The sequence below is a fragment of the Caretta caretta genome, chromosome 1 (assembly GCF_965140235.1).
Source record: "Caretta caretta isolate rCarCar2 chromosome 1, rCarCar1.hap1, whole genome shotgun sequence".
NCBI classification, from domain to species: domain Eukaryota; kingdom Metazoa; phylum Chordata; order Testudines; family Cheloniidae; genus Caretta; species Caretta caretta.
Window position 1 is genome coordinate 305061278 of NC_134206.1, and position 14623 is coordinate 305075900.

The following is a 14623-nucleotide window of genomic DNA, read 5'->3' on the forward strand; positions in this document are numbered from 1 at the left end:
CTGGGTACAACACCCAGACACTAGACTTAAAGATGAGTGGTTCTTTAAAACCAGTTTCATCAAATAAAAGGTTCTTCTGATCCCAAAGGACCAGCCACACACCCAGGTCAATAGACAAATTAGATTTTACCCAAAAATCACACTGTTGCCAGTCCTTTAGTATCTAAAATCTAAAGGTTTATTCATAAAAAGAAAGAAAAAGGGGAAAAAAAGGTGAGAGAATTAAAGGAATCAAATACATACAATAAATGCAAAGTTCTTGGTTCAGGCTTGTAGCAGTGATGGAATAAACTGCTGTTTTAAATCAAGTCTCTGGCTGCTTCCAAATCATTGGAAGGTCCTTAGTCCATTGGTTAGAATGCTCCCATTAGCATAAGCTCATAGTCCAGAGGTTTGAGCAGGAAAGAGGCAAAATGGAGGTGTTTCCAGGGCCTTTTATAGCTTCTGCCACATGGAGGGAAACCCATTGTTTCCAAAAAGCCCTAAGCACAGCTAGTGGAAAATTAGAGGTAAAAGATGGAGTTTGGAGTCACATAGGCAAGTCACATGTCCATGCACGATTCCACTTAGATACAGTAGAAGCCATTATATACCTCAAACAGCATGTTCACAGGAAAGTCTATTCAGAGAAGGTTGGAATCTTCTACTGTGAGCTCAGTGTTCTTTTGATGGGCCACTAAAGTTTGAATAATCCCTCCAAGATGTGCTCGCTAACTACCCTGTGGGTACTACCCAGGAGCAAACATTTTGAAATACAGGTATAGAGCCGACAGTCATAACTTCAAATACCAAAATGGTACATGCATACAAATAGCATAATCATAACTAGATCTACATGGTCATGTTTTAATCAGACAACATCACACAAGGATTACATTAAAATAATTTCAGATTGCATACTCTTTATCAAACACTATCCTCCTCATAATTCCGGAAGAAAGTTCAGGGCTCGTTTTCTCTTAAAAAAACAAACAAAAAACTCTGAAGTTGAAAATATGTAAAACTCGCCCTTGGCATCAGAAGTCCTTCTCCCTAAGTTTACATGTGAATCAGATACATTGGTGGTACCTATAAGTACATAGAGTTCCTCCCCAATCCTGTCAACACTTAACTTTGCATGAATTGAATGGATTATTCATGTGTGTAAAGCTACTTAGTTTGTACAGGTTTGGTAGGGTGGCCCTGGGCTTTACTGTGGGAATTCATTGAAAGTTTAGCAGCTTTCAAAGTTCTCCTGTCTTTGACTAAAGTAAAGCTTTCTTGTACACAACTACCTAACGTTTGTGGCCCAGGACATTTACCTGAAATCACAAAATGGCTAAGTTTGTCAATTTTGGTCACACAAGGGAGGAAAAATCTGGAAACCATTGTAGATTTAAAATTTTGACATGTACACGCAAAATGCATTGATACACGTTCTTGTGCTTTTCCAGTTCATCCAGCAGTCTAAGTTTTGAACCTGACTTGTGTCATCTCCCTAAATAAAATCTCCTAGGAATAGAATCACAGAAATTAGAATTTGAAGTTTTACATTAATCTATTCCTCGCCAATGTAGAATTATTCCAGAAAGCATCCTTTCTAGTACTTTGTCCCTACAGGTAAAAGTATTGCTCCTTGATGACAGGTTTGATCAAACTATCTATTGTCCATGTGTGTGAGGGTGTTTCCCCCCCCCCCCCAGCAATACTAATTATTTGGTTAGCAATTTGGTTGCTGCCTTTATGTCAAAATGAAATCATATTAAGACAGACCTAGAATTACAAAAAATACAAATACTGAAAAAGTTAATTGTTAGACATCCAAGTTTTTGCCAGATGTGCCAATAGGACCTATAATTTATCATTTTGGTCGGGCTAGTTGGAGCAAATATTACTGGATCTCCTGTGTTCAGTTGAGCGTCAAACATCTCTCTGGCCCATTCAGAAATCTTAGATTTTGATACTAACCCCGAAGAGCTCAGTTGATTGTGGTGAAGGTATCAAATGCGATTGTTTCTGAACATTGGTAAATAATGTGGTGCAGAAAGGCATGCTTAAAATATTTCTCTCCAAGATAATGTTTCACAAAAAATGGGAGTCTCTCGATGAAACTGACTGTTTTTGGAGACGTCAAGCTGAAAATGAAACCATCACACTAAGCATCAACATTTATCCCAGACATACTGTAAACTTACTTTAGCGGTGTGTCAAGAAACTAGATTGGGAAACAGGATTTACATGAATCTATTAAACTGTCATACTCACTTAAAAGAATCCAAAGCACCCTGAAGGTAGCTAAAACTAATTGCAGTATAAGCATGATGTACACCTGCAAAATGTCAGGCTGAATACACGGCATTGGGCTGAGACTTTCCACAGTTGGAGAAACACAAACTTAAATTCTGCGGTTGATTTTACTCTGTCTATTAACATGCTCTGGATACAGATTGCCATTCTTGGCTCACCACTTCCTATCTTAAGGCAGATGGAAAAATAGCAACTGTGATAAATTGATTGTAAGTTTTCGCTGTAGTTTGTTTTAAGTACTACTTTGGCCTCTACTCAAATGTTCTCTTCTACCTTCCCTTGAGTAGTAATATACCTTTTCAGAGGAACAGCCGTGTTAGTCTGTATTCGCAAAAAGAAAAGGAGTACTTGTGGCACCTTAGAGACTAACCAATTTATTTGAGCATGAGCTTTCGTGAGCAGCTCACGAAAGCTCATGCTCAAATAAATTGGTTAGTCTCTAAGGTGCCACAAGTACTCCTTTTCTTTTTGCGAATATACCTTTTGAATTACAAAATACCCCTGCATCAGAAGATACTAAAGGAACTAGGTCCTCTTTTTTGCCAATAATTATGGTAAATGGGAACTTTGTAATTTAAGGACTTACTGACAGACCTAAAAAGATCTGGAGCTTGATAGAGAACCTTGATGGTGACATCTGTATTCAGTAGCATCAAATCATTGGCCGGTTTCATGTAACAATAGTTTCCACAGCACTGGGTTTCAGCCCTTCCTGTTATGTCCAGGTTCGTTAATCTTACTGCATCTTCAGGTATTATTTCAATGTATTTATTTTTACATACACCTCTCCACTGGAACCCTAGCCTAGAATATAGCAGATTTACACATACTTCAACCAGCACAGCAGGGAACAGGGTTGCATGATGGGATGAACTAATTCATACACTTGGTGGCTAGTCTAGCTGCTGGAGCCTCATTTTTTCATAAAAGCAGTTACAGTAGGCTTAGAGGACATATCTCTAAGTCTGGATGATTGTCCATTTTGAAAGGCATTGTTTGGAGGCCATCACTCGTGGAAAATACTCCTTTCTTTTTTTAGAAAGAAGTAACGATAACTGGCAATGAACATATGCTTCATAATAGGCACCTGAAACCTACACACGTTCACTTATCAGATTCAAACTGTTGTTAGATGAACAATACCAGAAAACCGATTCTAAAATGGTGCATAATTTCTAGGAGACTGACGGGGAATGCCAGTTCTCATTAAGATTTATTATAAGTCCAAAGTTTTGTAGTCCCGAGACTTAACGACAGATGGTGGTGTAACTCCACCAATTTTGCAACTTGTCCATTCGCTTTGATGTTATAATATAGATTCTCCTTTATTTGACTTCGGTTTAAAACTGTGGTTTTTTCCCCTCTTCCCGAACTGTCTCTGGAACAATGGGTGGGGTGGGGAGAGAATAAACCCATTTAGAAGAGCAGCCTGTTTATTGTTTTCCTGTTCCCTTTATAAACAATCATAATGGAACATGGCAATCTGATATTCACCTATCTGCCAGTTGCAAGGAAAAATACATTAAATTAATGAAAGAAAGACGTTTGAAAGTGGTTTATTTGAAGAGAGAAATACATTGCAACTGTGCAGATGAAATCTCAAACCGTAAACAGGAACAAATACAACGTATTAGCCTTTTTCATTAGAAAGCCAAGTTATAATTTTAAGCCTTAATAATCGCATCGCTTAAAAAACTGAAAAGTGTGTCTGCTTAGCTCTGTTTTTTTATAAAGACTTACACGCCATTCAGACACTAATAATGCTAAACAATTTAAGCAGCTGAGCGTTGTATTGTACCCTCATGTATTATTACCCACTAGAAAGAGGCTGTCAGACGGTGACAATTTGAAGTAGAATAGTGAGATTTAAAACCGTCTTGAAACAGAGCTCAGTCCATCATAGGGAAGGGAGTGTAAATACCGCCTAAAAACTAATACAAAACGAGGAGTCTCATTCCAAAGGGGTGAGACTTGGGACAGGTCTGGATAGAAGGAGATACTTAGTATCTTGGATGGATTTTCCTTCCCTTTCCTTTCCGGGGGGTCAGTCCGCTCAGGTTTCTCACTTTCAGGCAAGAAGCGCTGGCAGGGAAACACGTGAAACGAACTTGACCGCTGGCTGGGCGCCAGCGAGAACCATTCCTCTGTTTTTGTTTGTCGTATGGATCCTCTTTCAAACAATCCCGTGGCAAAGCATTTCTCTCTGCAACTGTGTTTTGACACGCTCAGTGACAGACTTTCGGGCAAAGTCAACTTTCGCTAAGATCGTGTTTTCCTGCCTGCCTTTGGCCAGCCAGGGGGGACAGAGAAGTGGGGAGGGTGCTGTACTTGTGCCCTTTCAGCCCTCACAGGCTGCATCCTAGGAGCACGTTTGCTGCTCTCCTTCACGGTGTGTTATTTCGTTGGAAGGCTCTCGAGAGTTGTCTGGAGAACGAGAGCGTTCGTCGTTGTCGGGGCTTCAGAAGTCAGGTGTTCCCAGAAACTTTGTTCTGGAGGGCTGGGGTCTCTTGGCAGCGGGACGCGTGCAATTAAAGCTACTCGCAGCGCGTCCACTAACAAACTAATGTGAAATAAAGCACGCAGGCTTTCCTGGTAACTCTGCGATAAAGGGGCTGGGGGGGGGGGAGGAGATAACAGTTGTATGGAGCAAATAAATATATTTTATGGCCACCCATCAGCAACCACCCTCTTCCTTTGGCAGTGGCAGGCAACAGCAGCGAGCGCGTGTGCCCTTGGGCTGAACTTTCACCTCTCGAACCCGATCCAACCCCATTGGCTGAGAGTTAGGAATCTGAGGAGTAGAAAGCTGAGCTCCCATCCAAACCTGTAGTCTATACCTCTCCCTTTCTCCTACACACGCGGCGGCGGCCGGGTGGGGGGCCGGCAGGGATCTGATCCCACTTTTTCAGCCATCCACTGCAAATTACCAACTGCAGCAAAAGAGCTGCCTTTCTGTCGTCCCCTCCGCCCCACGCACCCTCCCATCTTACCCGCGCACGCAGGTTTTACTCTTTGCATTTTATTGGCACTCGCAGCTTTCACAGACAGGAGCGATTACACCTCGGAGAACTGCAACCTTTGCCGAAGTGTGAGCGATTCTTTCGCGAGCCCCCCGCCTCCACCTCACCCCCCGCAGTCTTTCCGGGAAGCTCAGCGAGATGTAAAAGTTTATCCTAACTCCACCCCCGCGCTAGCTACATTCCTCCCCGTTTCACTTAAAAGCAAGCGAGAAAGAGAAAGGCAAGCAGAAGTATGGGTGAGAAATCTCCCTTTAAAAAAACACGCACAACCCTGTCAGTTTCTGAGCACTCTGCAACATTAATTCATAAGCCCAACGCACGGCGAGGCAACCAGCTAATCTTTCAATTTGCTCAGTATACCAACGAGAGAAGGTTTTTATTTTAATCCAGTTTATGTTAATTCTGAGTGACAATCACTTTTGATTCAGGTCTTCAATGAATACAGAAGAGCCTTTTAAATTCAAAATTACATGAAAAGTGTAGGGTCGAGGTTGGTGCGCTTTCATTAGTTGAGTTCTCACTAAAACCCACACACATTGCACTCTTCTATTTCGGATTTACCTTGCTCCAGTGTTTACCCAGGAACCCTGCCATAACATTTAATGTGTGCGATCAAATGATACAGAAAAGAGGAAAAGTCTAAGCATTAGAAGCCCAGGAGAGGATACATTTCTCCTGTTTCTGCTTTCTGTGGCTCTAGTGCTTGTTAATTAAAAGGATTTCAGCAGGAGCCGTGATGCGTGTTTACAGAGAGCGGGAGAAGCCTGAAGTTTTGCTGAGCCTGGTGATGAGTTTAAAAGGCGAGGGTCGGGTGTGTAAATAGCAACGGCTCTTGTGTGTCTCGGCTCAGGGAAAGGGCCAGGCACGTGCTTTGCGGCGCTCACATACAGAAGTCAACGCAGCCTCTTCACTTATCATTGTTGCCAGCCGAAAGGTTAGAGTTAGCAGCTGGTTTCCCTTGCATGCTACTGGGGTGGGGGCTTCCCAGCACCGAGCCATGAAACCGTTTGGGGCCGTGCCCTCCCCCACAAAGTGTGGCCCTAGGACATCAGCCCACAGGCTGGGGGGCAGCAATGGTGCTAGAGAGCGAGGAGGTTGCTGCTGAGCGAGAGGAAATTAAAGCGACTGCGGCCCTGCTGCTAGTGCAAAGGGCGCCGTGAGCGTTGGAGCAGAGGGGAGAAGCGGGGCTGCTCCTTGCTGGGAGAGCGTAGGGCAGAGAGCTAGCGCCTCCGGCCCGGGCGCCGCCGCTCGCTTCGCCCAGCTACTCCTGCGGCCGCCTCCACCCCGTCTGCGCACTGGGGAACGAGCAAGACCAAGGGGCGCCCAGGAAGCCAGCCTGCAGCGTGCGCGGGCTGCAGCTCAACCTGCCTCGGCAACACCCCGTGCGGCGCGTGAAGCGACACCGCTTGGGGGGAGAGGGCGCACACCCGCGCGGGTCGCGCTCTGCTCAGCGGTCACCTTCTCCCGCCGCACCTCCCGGAGCGGCAGGGGCTTGTGTGCCAAAGAGGCCGGAGTTGAGCCCGCGCGTTTCTTCGCAGCCAGCCTAGGTTCCCCCTGCTAGGGCGGCGGGGAGTTTACACGGTGATGACAAAGCCAAGTGTTCTCTGCACCCGAAGTCCCAAAACTCTGCGCGAGGTGTGGGGAGACTCGTCCCCCTGCTGTAACTCCCACCAAAGTCCTGCCCAGTCCCCCCTACCCAGCCGCCCCGCTTTCTCGGGAGCCCTTCAAGGCGCTTTGCCCTTCACAGCCGCCGGAGTCCCCCGCTCCCTTGGCCAGCGGCTCTGCCTTTGCAGGCGGGCGGCTCTTCAAGGACTGCCGAGAAAGCTCCAGCCCTCGGCACTGCCCGCACAACACCAGGCTTTGTTTCCTCCCGGTCTGTTAAACTCGTTGTGTCTAACTGGCGGAGGGGTGGGGGGGGGGGCAGATGGGGGGGGGGGAAGAGAGCAAACAACTTCTCCCCTGGTTTGTTGACATAGCAGGTGGACTTGACGTCAAGCAGGACGCTTTACAGCGAATCCTAACAATATCCTGCTCCGCGAGGGAGTCTCCCTGCCCTGGAGGGAGGCGCCGGGGAAGGAAGGAGAGCAGCAGCGGGGGCACTGCCAAGCTGGTCCCTCTGCACTTTTTTGTTGTTGCAACCCCCCCTCCCCCGCGCATCAGTACCACTCCTGTACAGGCCACTGCGATCATGTGAGCGCGCTCCCTCCTCACTCCCCTTCCCACAAAGAGGAGTCGGTGGGGGCACTTTTTTTTTTTTTTTGCATTCCCAGCAAAACACACACAGGCTTCGCACAGAGCCAGACCCACACACACACACACACACACACACACACGGGGGGGGGGGGGGGAGGGAGCGCGCGAGAGACAGCGCGAGCCTCCGAGAAAGCGCGAGACACTGCGCTGGGGCTGCTGCTCCCCAGCCTGCCTCTGCCGCTGCCCCTGCCCGGGGGCTCAGAGCCCCAGCGGCGCCTGCGGAGGAATATCCAGCCCATTTATTGATGCTGCTGCTTGTTGTTGCAGTCTAATCCTCCCCTCACCTCCTGTGTCTCTGCTCGCGCGTCCCGGCAGCAGCCGCCGGTCCTCCTGCAAAGACTTTGTATATGTGGGTTTGTGGGGGGTGGGGCGGGGGGCTAGTTCAGCTCCTCTCTCGGTGGCAGCTCATCGGGACGCTCTACACAGTGTCTCCTCTTGGTAAGTTTCATTCCCCCTCCCTCCCCAAGTCTCTTCTTTGACTTGTTACTTTCATTCTCCCCTTCTCTCTCTCCCCCCCCCCCCCTTTACTTGCTGCTGCAAGAAAGTTTAGCTCCCGCAGCTCTAAGCATGGTGGGTACAAATGTGACATGTGTCAGATTTCTTCTTGGCGTCTGGTACCACTTGTCCCTTTAAAATATTGTAACGGGGGGGAGGGTTGGGGGGAGAGTTGTGAGATGGGGGAGGGGGCTACTTGGTATGCGCTTATGTTTCCATGCATTCGAGTTTGAAATGTGTCTTAAATTTTGCCTTAATAGAGCGAACACGTTTCAAAAGTGCGATGCAGACACCCAAGTGTTTACTTCACACCCCTTAGCCCTCCCGGCTATAGCATCTATCGTTTGAAACACGCAAACTTTGAATGATCAAATTGGTGCTCATCAGTTAATTTCGTACTTCGGAAATAGTGCTGCAAGCTACCAAACTTCGGCTTTATTTTAGAAGCGCCTATTGCAGGCTGGAGTTTTCTTTTCACATGTCCCACCACAACTTTCAGTTTGGATGGACAATAAAGAAAATGTGTTACAATGAAATATCCTCCCTTCATCCTGGGAAGGTTTTGGGGGCGATATTTCAAAGTGGGGAGGGGGCTTGTTGGTCTCCCCTTTCCTTTTGGCTTTGGAAAATTATGGAAGCATGTATATCCTGGTAAAGAAACATGTCACGTTTCTCCTTTTTGAGATCTCTATGTGTGTGAGAGAGAAACACCTTTCAGGCTCTCTCTCTGTCCATAGGTGCAGCGTGCAAAGGGGGGAGGAGGGACCAGCTATGACATTGATCCTGCATTCAGCCAGATCCAGCACTATGAACTGAGCCCTCTTCCCACTAGCTGCACGTGCTGTGTTTGAGGAAGGTGTTCGCCATCCACTCTCTCTGGCCAGGGCGAGTTATTGCATCTCATTGATCTTCCCTGCACAAACAGTTACCGCTGCCGCTCTTGGGTCTCCTCCTCCTCCTCCTCTACCTTCGCAATGCCTTTTGAATGTGCTTGGCGGATTAGTGTTAACCTTGAACAACAACAAAACATGTTAGCCTAAAACAATAGATTAATAAATAATACGTTAGAGCTATGAAATTCCTGAGGCACAGTTCATAGTTTGTTGTGGGAGCATTCTCCTGAAATTCACTCTTGAAATTCAGGAGTACTCAGAGACCTAGAAACTTGTGAAAGTTTAATTCTGAGGACTTTGAGATCTAGTAGGTAAATGGTTGTAAGGCATGTTGGGCTTTATTTTTTTAAAGTTATGAGTGTAAGGACAGGAAGGGGAAGAAAAAAGAAAACTAACTCCTTTTTGCACAAGTTTTCTGGGCTTTCCCACAGCTAAAAATTCTTTTGAGCATATGGATGAAAGTAAACATGAGATGAGATCTTTCTGAAAAACTGAATGCAAAATACAGCTCAGGATCTAAGTTAGTTTAAAACCTGCAGCAGTCAATTTGCCACAGATTTAAACTACAATGATAAAGACAATTTTGTTCTGTTCCTCTGTTCATCTGTTAAATTTGTGTCAGGGTTCTAGTAACTGACTCAAGAGACAAACTTTTGGAGATTCTGAGCTAGTTTACCAGGGTAGCCCTTGATTACATTGGTGAGCTTTCTGCACTGAACTTCTATGGAGAGGAGAGGACAGAGACAATTGGATCAGGGGTTGAGAGAGTTATAGTCTGTATATTGGGGAAAATATATATATATAATATATGTATAACAGATGGCAGTACCTGCACAAGACAGAGTGCCAGTGAAGTGTTCTTTCTAAAAACATACCTAAACTGACTATTTTAAAGTTAGCATCAACTCTGTCTAGAAGAAGAGAGTGCAAGTTGAGCCACAGAAGCCAGAACATGCAGTAACGTAGAGTTGGGGAGCATTTCCATTTTTAAGAGCCTTTAAAAAATATTTAAGCAGTGACACTCACTTTCCAAATGGGTTTTATCGCAGCCCCTTGCTGCTTTAGGGCCTGATTTAAAGCTTACTGAAGTAATAAATGGGAGTCTTTTGATTGACTTTAGTGGGCTTTGGATCAGGCCCTTGGTAACTTGATTAAAATTTTGAAGCTGGGAAGTTGCATACTGCATGAGAGTATCATGTTAGCTTGTGAAAAATAAAGTTAAAAATAAACTTTAAGAGCTTTAGCTGCTGTTCTTGTTTTTTCTGTACTAAGTAAATTAAATCTGTCAGAGAAAAGATACTGTTCGTAGTAATGTTGCTATGAAGAAAATAAGGGTTACTTATTAAACCTGATTCTTTGATGCTGCACTAAATCCATATGAATCAGGTATAAATCATATGCATTTAAATTATTTAGCTAACTACTTAAACCAGTAAACACTTGAGGGAAGGGAAGAGGGTTTCAGATTATTATACATATTTTGAAAAACAATTTATTTGAATGCCAGTCAATTTATTAACATCTAAAGTGATGCATAATCTGCTACTGTAATCAATTTTTGGTAATATTCAACCAGCCAGTAGTTGCTTGAAACGAGGCCTCCCATTACATTCGGCTTTAATGCTGGTTAATAAGCTTGAACTGTTGCAGGCCAATGACAAATTTAAACACACTTGAGGTTTTTTTGGTTTAACACCAGTGGTTCTTAATTTTGTCCCAGAAATCTTAATTTGTTTTGGTAAGGTTTGTGCATCATTTAAGGAAGAAAATCTTGTTTGTGCCTTACTACTATTTGAAAAGTTGTATAAAATTACCAGAGAGCCTTTAAACACCAACCAAGTTAATGTTTATAGTGTGCCTATAAGATCAAAAGTGCTGCATAAGAGCTACATATTTCAATTAATAAATGGATAATATTATGTTTGTCCTAGAGCTAATGTGCACAACTGTACTCATGTCCAGGTTTCATAGCCTTCAAATATTGAAATTTTAGAACATAAAATTCTTTTGTTTATACAGTTTAAATGAATTTCTACAGTTAAAATGCATTGAAATAAGTTATATGATGGATTTATCAGTTAGAAAAGCGGTATGTTCTTAAGTGACAAAACTGTAATCACAACATTTACTTTATGTCACTTTCAGCTTGTTTTCAGGACTGATTTTAAGTGAACTAAAAGCTGCTGTTCACATTTTGAGGCTATATATCTGGTTCAGCGTTGCATGGGCACGTGGCATTCTGGTCTAGCAGAATCTGGTCTTGTGTTCTGATCCCAGTGCTGCCAGTGATTTGCTATGTGGGTTTGGGAATGTTAACGTAGCCTCTTTGTCTGTTGCTCATCTGCAAAATTAGCGTAATGCCACCTACCTGCTTATTTCACAGGCGTGAAGATTATTTATTAATGCTTGTTAAATGCAATGTATTATTTTGTCCCTTTCCTTCAGAGTTTTTACTAGACATGTGTTGGAGCAGTTTAATTTTAGTAGTGGTGCGAAATAGAAAGAGTGATGTGAGTCTTCATGTTGTTCCTCTGTGAGTTAAATCATGGAGAGGTCATTTACGTGAATGAACTGAAAGTGATTTAGGACACAGGTTACTAAGAAGTACTCATGGGATGATTGTTAGTGGAGAAAATTGTAAATCACAGTTAAACTCAAATACTATCAACCTCATTACAAAAATCGAATGCTAATTCTTGGTACACTCAAACTGATTACTCTTTTTAAACTTTGGGACAGTGGTGCTAGAAATAATGTCAATTACCTATTTTTTTTCTTAATGACCGCAACATAGCTCACAACTATCCCTTTATAGAAGGGACACCCTTAATTTTTGACCCAAATTTCCTCTGTCCCATTTTGACTTGATATTTTCCTATACTATTTAAAGTATTGACACTAGAAAGACCCAGTTTATAGAAAAAAGTTATTTATGCTAAATTTATTAATCCAGCATAGTCTATAGATTCCAGAAATATATATTAAGACTGTTCATTTTTGGGGTTTTCCTCATATTTGAGCCTAGCAGGTAGGAAGTGCTTATTTTCTTATTAGAATTGGTAAGGTTTTTTTTTTTTTAAATTTAAATGTACACTTTAAAAACTTCTAGATCAACCTCAGAAAGCTAGGAATAATAGCCACCTTTTTAATATTCTCAATTGGTTAGTAACATTTCACTTTGGAATAAACTTTTTATGTGATTTTACTTTCTATCAGACACAGATGTTTATTGATGTAGATGTGTATTAGTTTTTGCTTCTCTCCTTTATTCATTTTTGTTAGGTCTGCATTTTTAAGTGCAGGACTCTTTTAGTTAGAAGGGAGAGAGACCAGATGTAAAATAGGCAGTGATAACCTTTGTGTGCTCTTACCTCTGAAGAAGGTGAAAGTAGTCTCTGACTCTTTGTAGTCTACAGGTAGGGCATCTCTAGGTACACCAAGGTGTAGTTTGGTTGATGTTCCAAAATAACATTTAAGCAGTAGGTACCAAATTATGTACAGATGTTGTGGTGAAACTAGACAGTGTTTGAATCCATTTAGCAAAATGCTTTGAATTCCTGTTCTAAGGCATTTTAAACAAAAATATTGAACAAATTGTATCAACCTATGTTGTAAGTCCTTTTTAATAAATAGCAAAGTGGTTCCAGGGATGGGTATACGAATACATGCAGACTGATTGGTTTTTCTCTTTTCGTTTTCTTTTTCTTTTTTCTTTTGGTTGCTGGTGTTTGCGATGATAGTGCCTTTTCTTTAACTAGGATAAAGCCTGAGAGTGTTTCTCTTCTCTCACACACACAGAGTCCGAGTGCTGTGTATATATACGTGCGTGCACACAGACATATATAGGTTGGTAAAGCATATTGTAGAAGCCAGAGCTATTTCCCTTGGATTCTGTCTACCATACTCTAAATGTGCCTTGAGTATGGCCTTTCAGTCCATTTAATGGCACAATGCTTAGCTGCAGTTGTACTAGCATAGCTAACCATTGCTAATAATCACACACTTTAATTAATTTCCTGGTGCATCAGGAGCAATGAAGATGTGCTGACATCAGAGTTTCTAGAGCACAGTGACTTACTATGTGACAGTGTCTGAGTGGGTGCTTTTACGTGTTTGTGTGTGCGGGCACAAAAGAGAGAAACAGATTTTTTTGAGTTGTTAAATAGTATTTCCTTTTATTGCAGGATAATTGTTGCATCAACAATAATATCAATGGACCCCTCTTGAATGGAACAGATTCTGTACATAAAGCCACCTATTGTAACCTAAAGCATTAGAGTTACATGTATGCTTTGTTAATTTTCAGTTACATTTATAGTTAAATACATTTTATAATTCCAGAGGGATACTGTTTTGATTATAAAGTGTGATTTATACTTAACTTATTTTACAGAAAATTACACTTAATTCTTCACATTTTCAAGATTTTGGATCTGATTTTACTCTTACTTTGGGTTGGGTTCAACTTAGTTGGGTTCAGTTTATTTTGGCTAAAACCAGTTAGGTGAGTCATTAGCAATAACTCCACCTGGACCAGGGCCACAGCCTTTTAAACTGCCCATAATCCTCACTGCTGGGAACTCCAAGACCAGCTGGTTCAGCCCCCAAAGTGGCCTGAATTACAACTCTGACCAGATTTTTAAAGACCCCTTCCTTGGGGTGGGGAGAGATGAATTTTACTCTTCTACGGTACAGCTGCCTCCTTGAGTACAGGAAGATTGACACTACCCTTTCCCCTCCCCCTCTCCCTTTGTGTCCATGGGATGAATCTGCCCATTGACTGCAGTGGAGTTACTCCAGCAGATCAGGTCCATAATATTTAAATAAGAGGAGGTTTGGGCCCTGATCCTGCTTAAATTAATGCATTGTTAGTAGTCCTATTTAACACCAGTGGGTCGATTCAAATTGCATAAAATTAAGTGCATGGCTAAATCTTTGCAGCATCATGACTTTGGTTACAATAATTGGGCCCTTAATTACAATATTTTAAAATGTTATATGGTAAACCTGAGATAATTCTTTTTATTTTGGCTTGTACTTTGTTGTGATGAAAGCACACATTTTCCTTATACCACTGGAAATCTATGATTTCAAGATGTTTTTTAAAAAAGGTAATTTCACAGATTTTATATAATATGCATCCTATTACTAGAGAGAGTGGAATGATGTGAATGAGACTTGTTCTAGTCTTTCAGTTAAAGGTATATGACATCTATGGAGGTTTTTTTTGTTTTTGTTTTTTTTTTAAAAGGAAGACAGTACATTTTTAACTGAAATTTTACCTGACGTTATAGCATTTTTACCGTGACTGATCTTTTTATTTATTTGTATTATTTATTTTATTTATTTAATATATATTTGGTTGCTATTCTTATTTCTGTGTGCTTTGTGGACAATTCTGTAATTTAAATTTCATGGGCCCTATATGATTTCTGATGCACCACTACTCAGCGTTTTTTGGAGGCTGTTCCTATTATTAGAGGAAAATTAGTCTGTTCTTCAGCTATGATGCTTTGCGCACCCCTTTAGTATTTGAAGAAGCTTTGTGGTTGCATAGCCTGAAAATACTCGGCTCTTCATGACTGTCAGTGCTGATACTGCAGGTGGGGTTGGGAGAGTTATCTAATATATGATTATACTTTTAAAGCAAATCCATATGCTAGCCTTTTTGATGCT

General features: G+C 42.4%; 1 protein-coding gene and 1 long non-coding RNA gene across 16 annotated transcripts in view; one reads left to right on the forward strand and one right to left on the reverse strand.

Moving 5' to 3' along the window:
- Positions 1 to 1706: 1706 nt before the first annotated feature.
- LOC142070918 (uncharacterized) lies at positions 1707 to 5363 on the reverse strand. The gene is made up of 3 exons (XR_012666840.1): positions 5277 to 5363; positions 2767 to 3664; positions 1707 to 2581 (listed from the first exon to the last, which is right to left on the reverse strand). It is a non-coding gene; the product is annotated as an uncharacterized LOC142070918 (long non-coding RNA).
- An 859-nt stretch (positions 5364 to 6222) lies between these two features.
- Positions 6223 to 14623, forward strand: part of FOXP2 (forkhead box P2) — a 557106-nt gene continuing 548705 nt past the window's right edge. For 6 of the 15 annotated variants that reach the window (XM_048836113.2, XM_075124432.1, XM_048836112.2 and 3 more), the window contains exon 1: positions 7673 to 7997. The gene's annotated coding sequence lies outside the window, so the exon portion shown is untranslated. Of the gene's footprint in view, positions 6241 to 7671; positions 7998 to 14623 lie in introns of those variants that run through there. The other 9 variants (XM_048836121.2, XM_048836122.2, XM_075124435.1 and 6 more) reach the window with 5 other exon arrangements.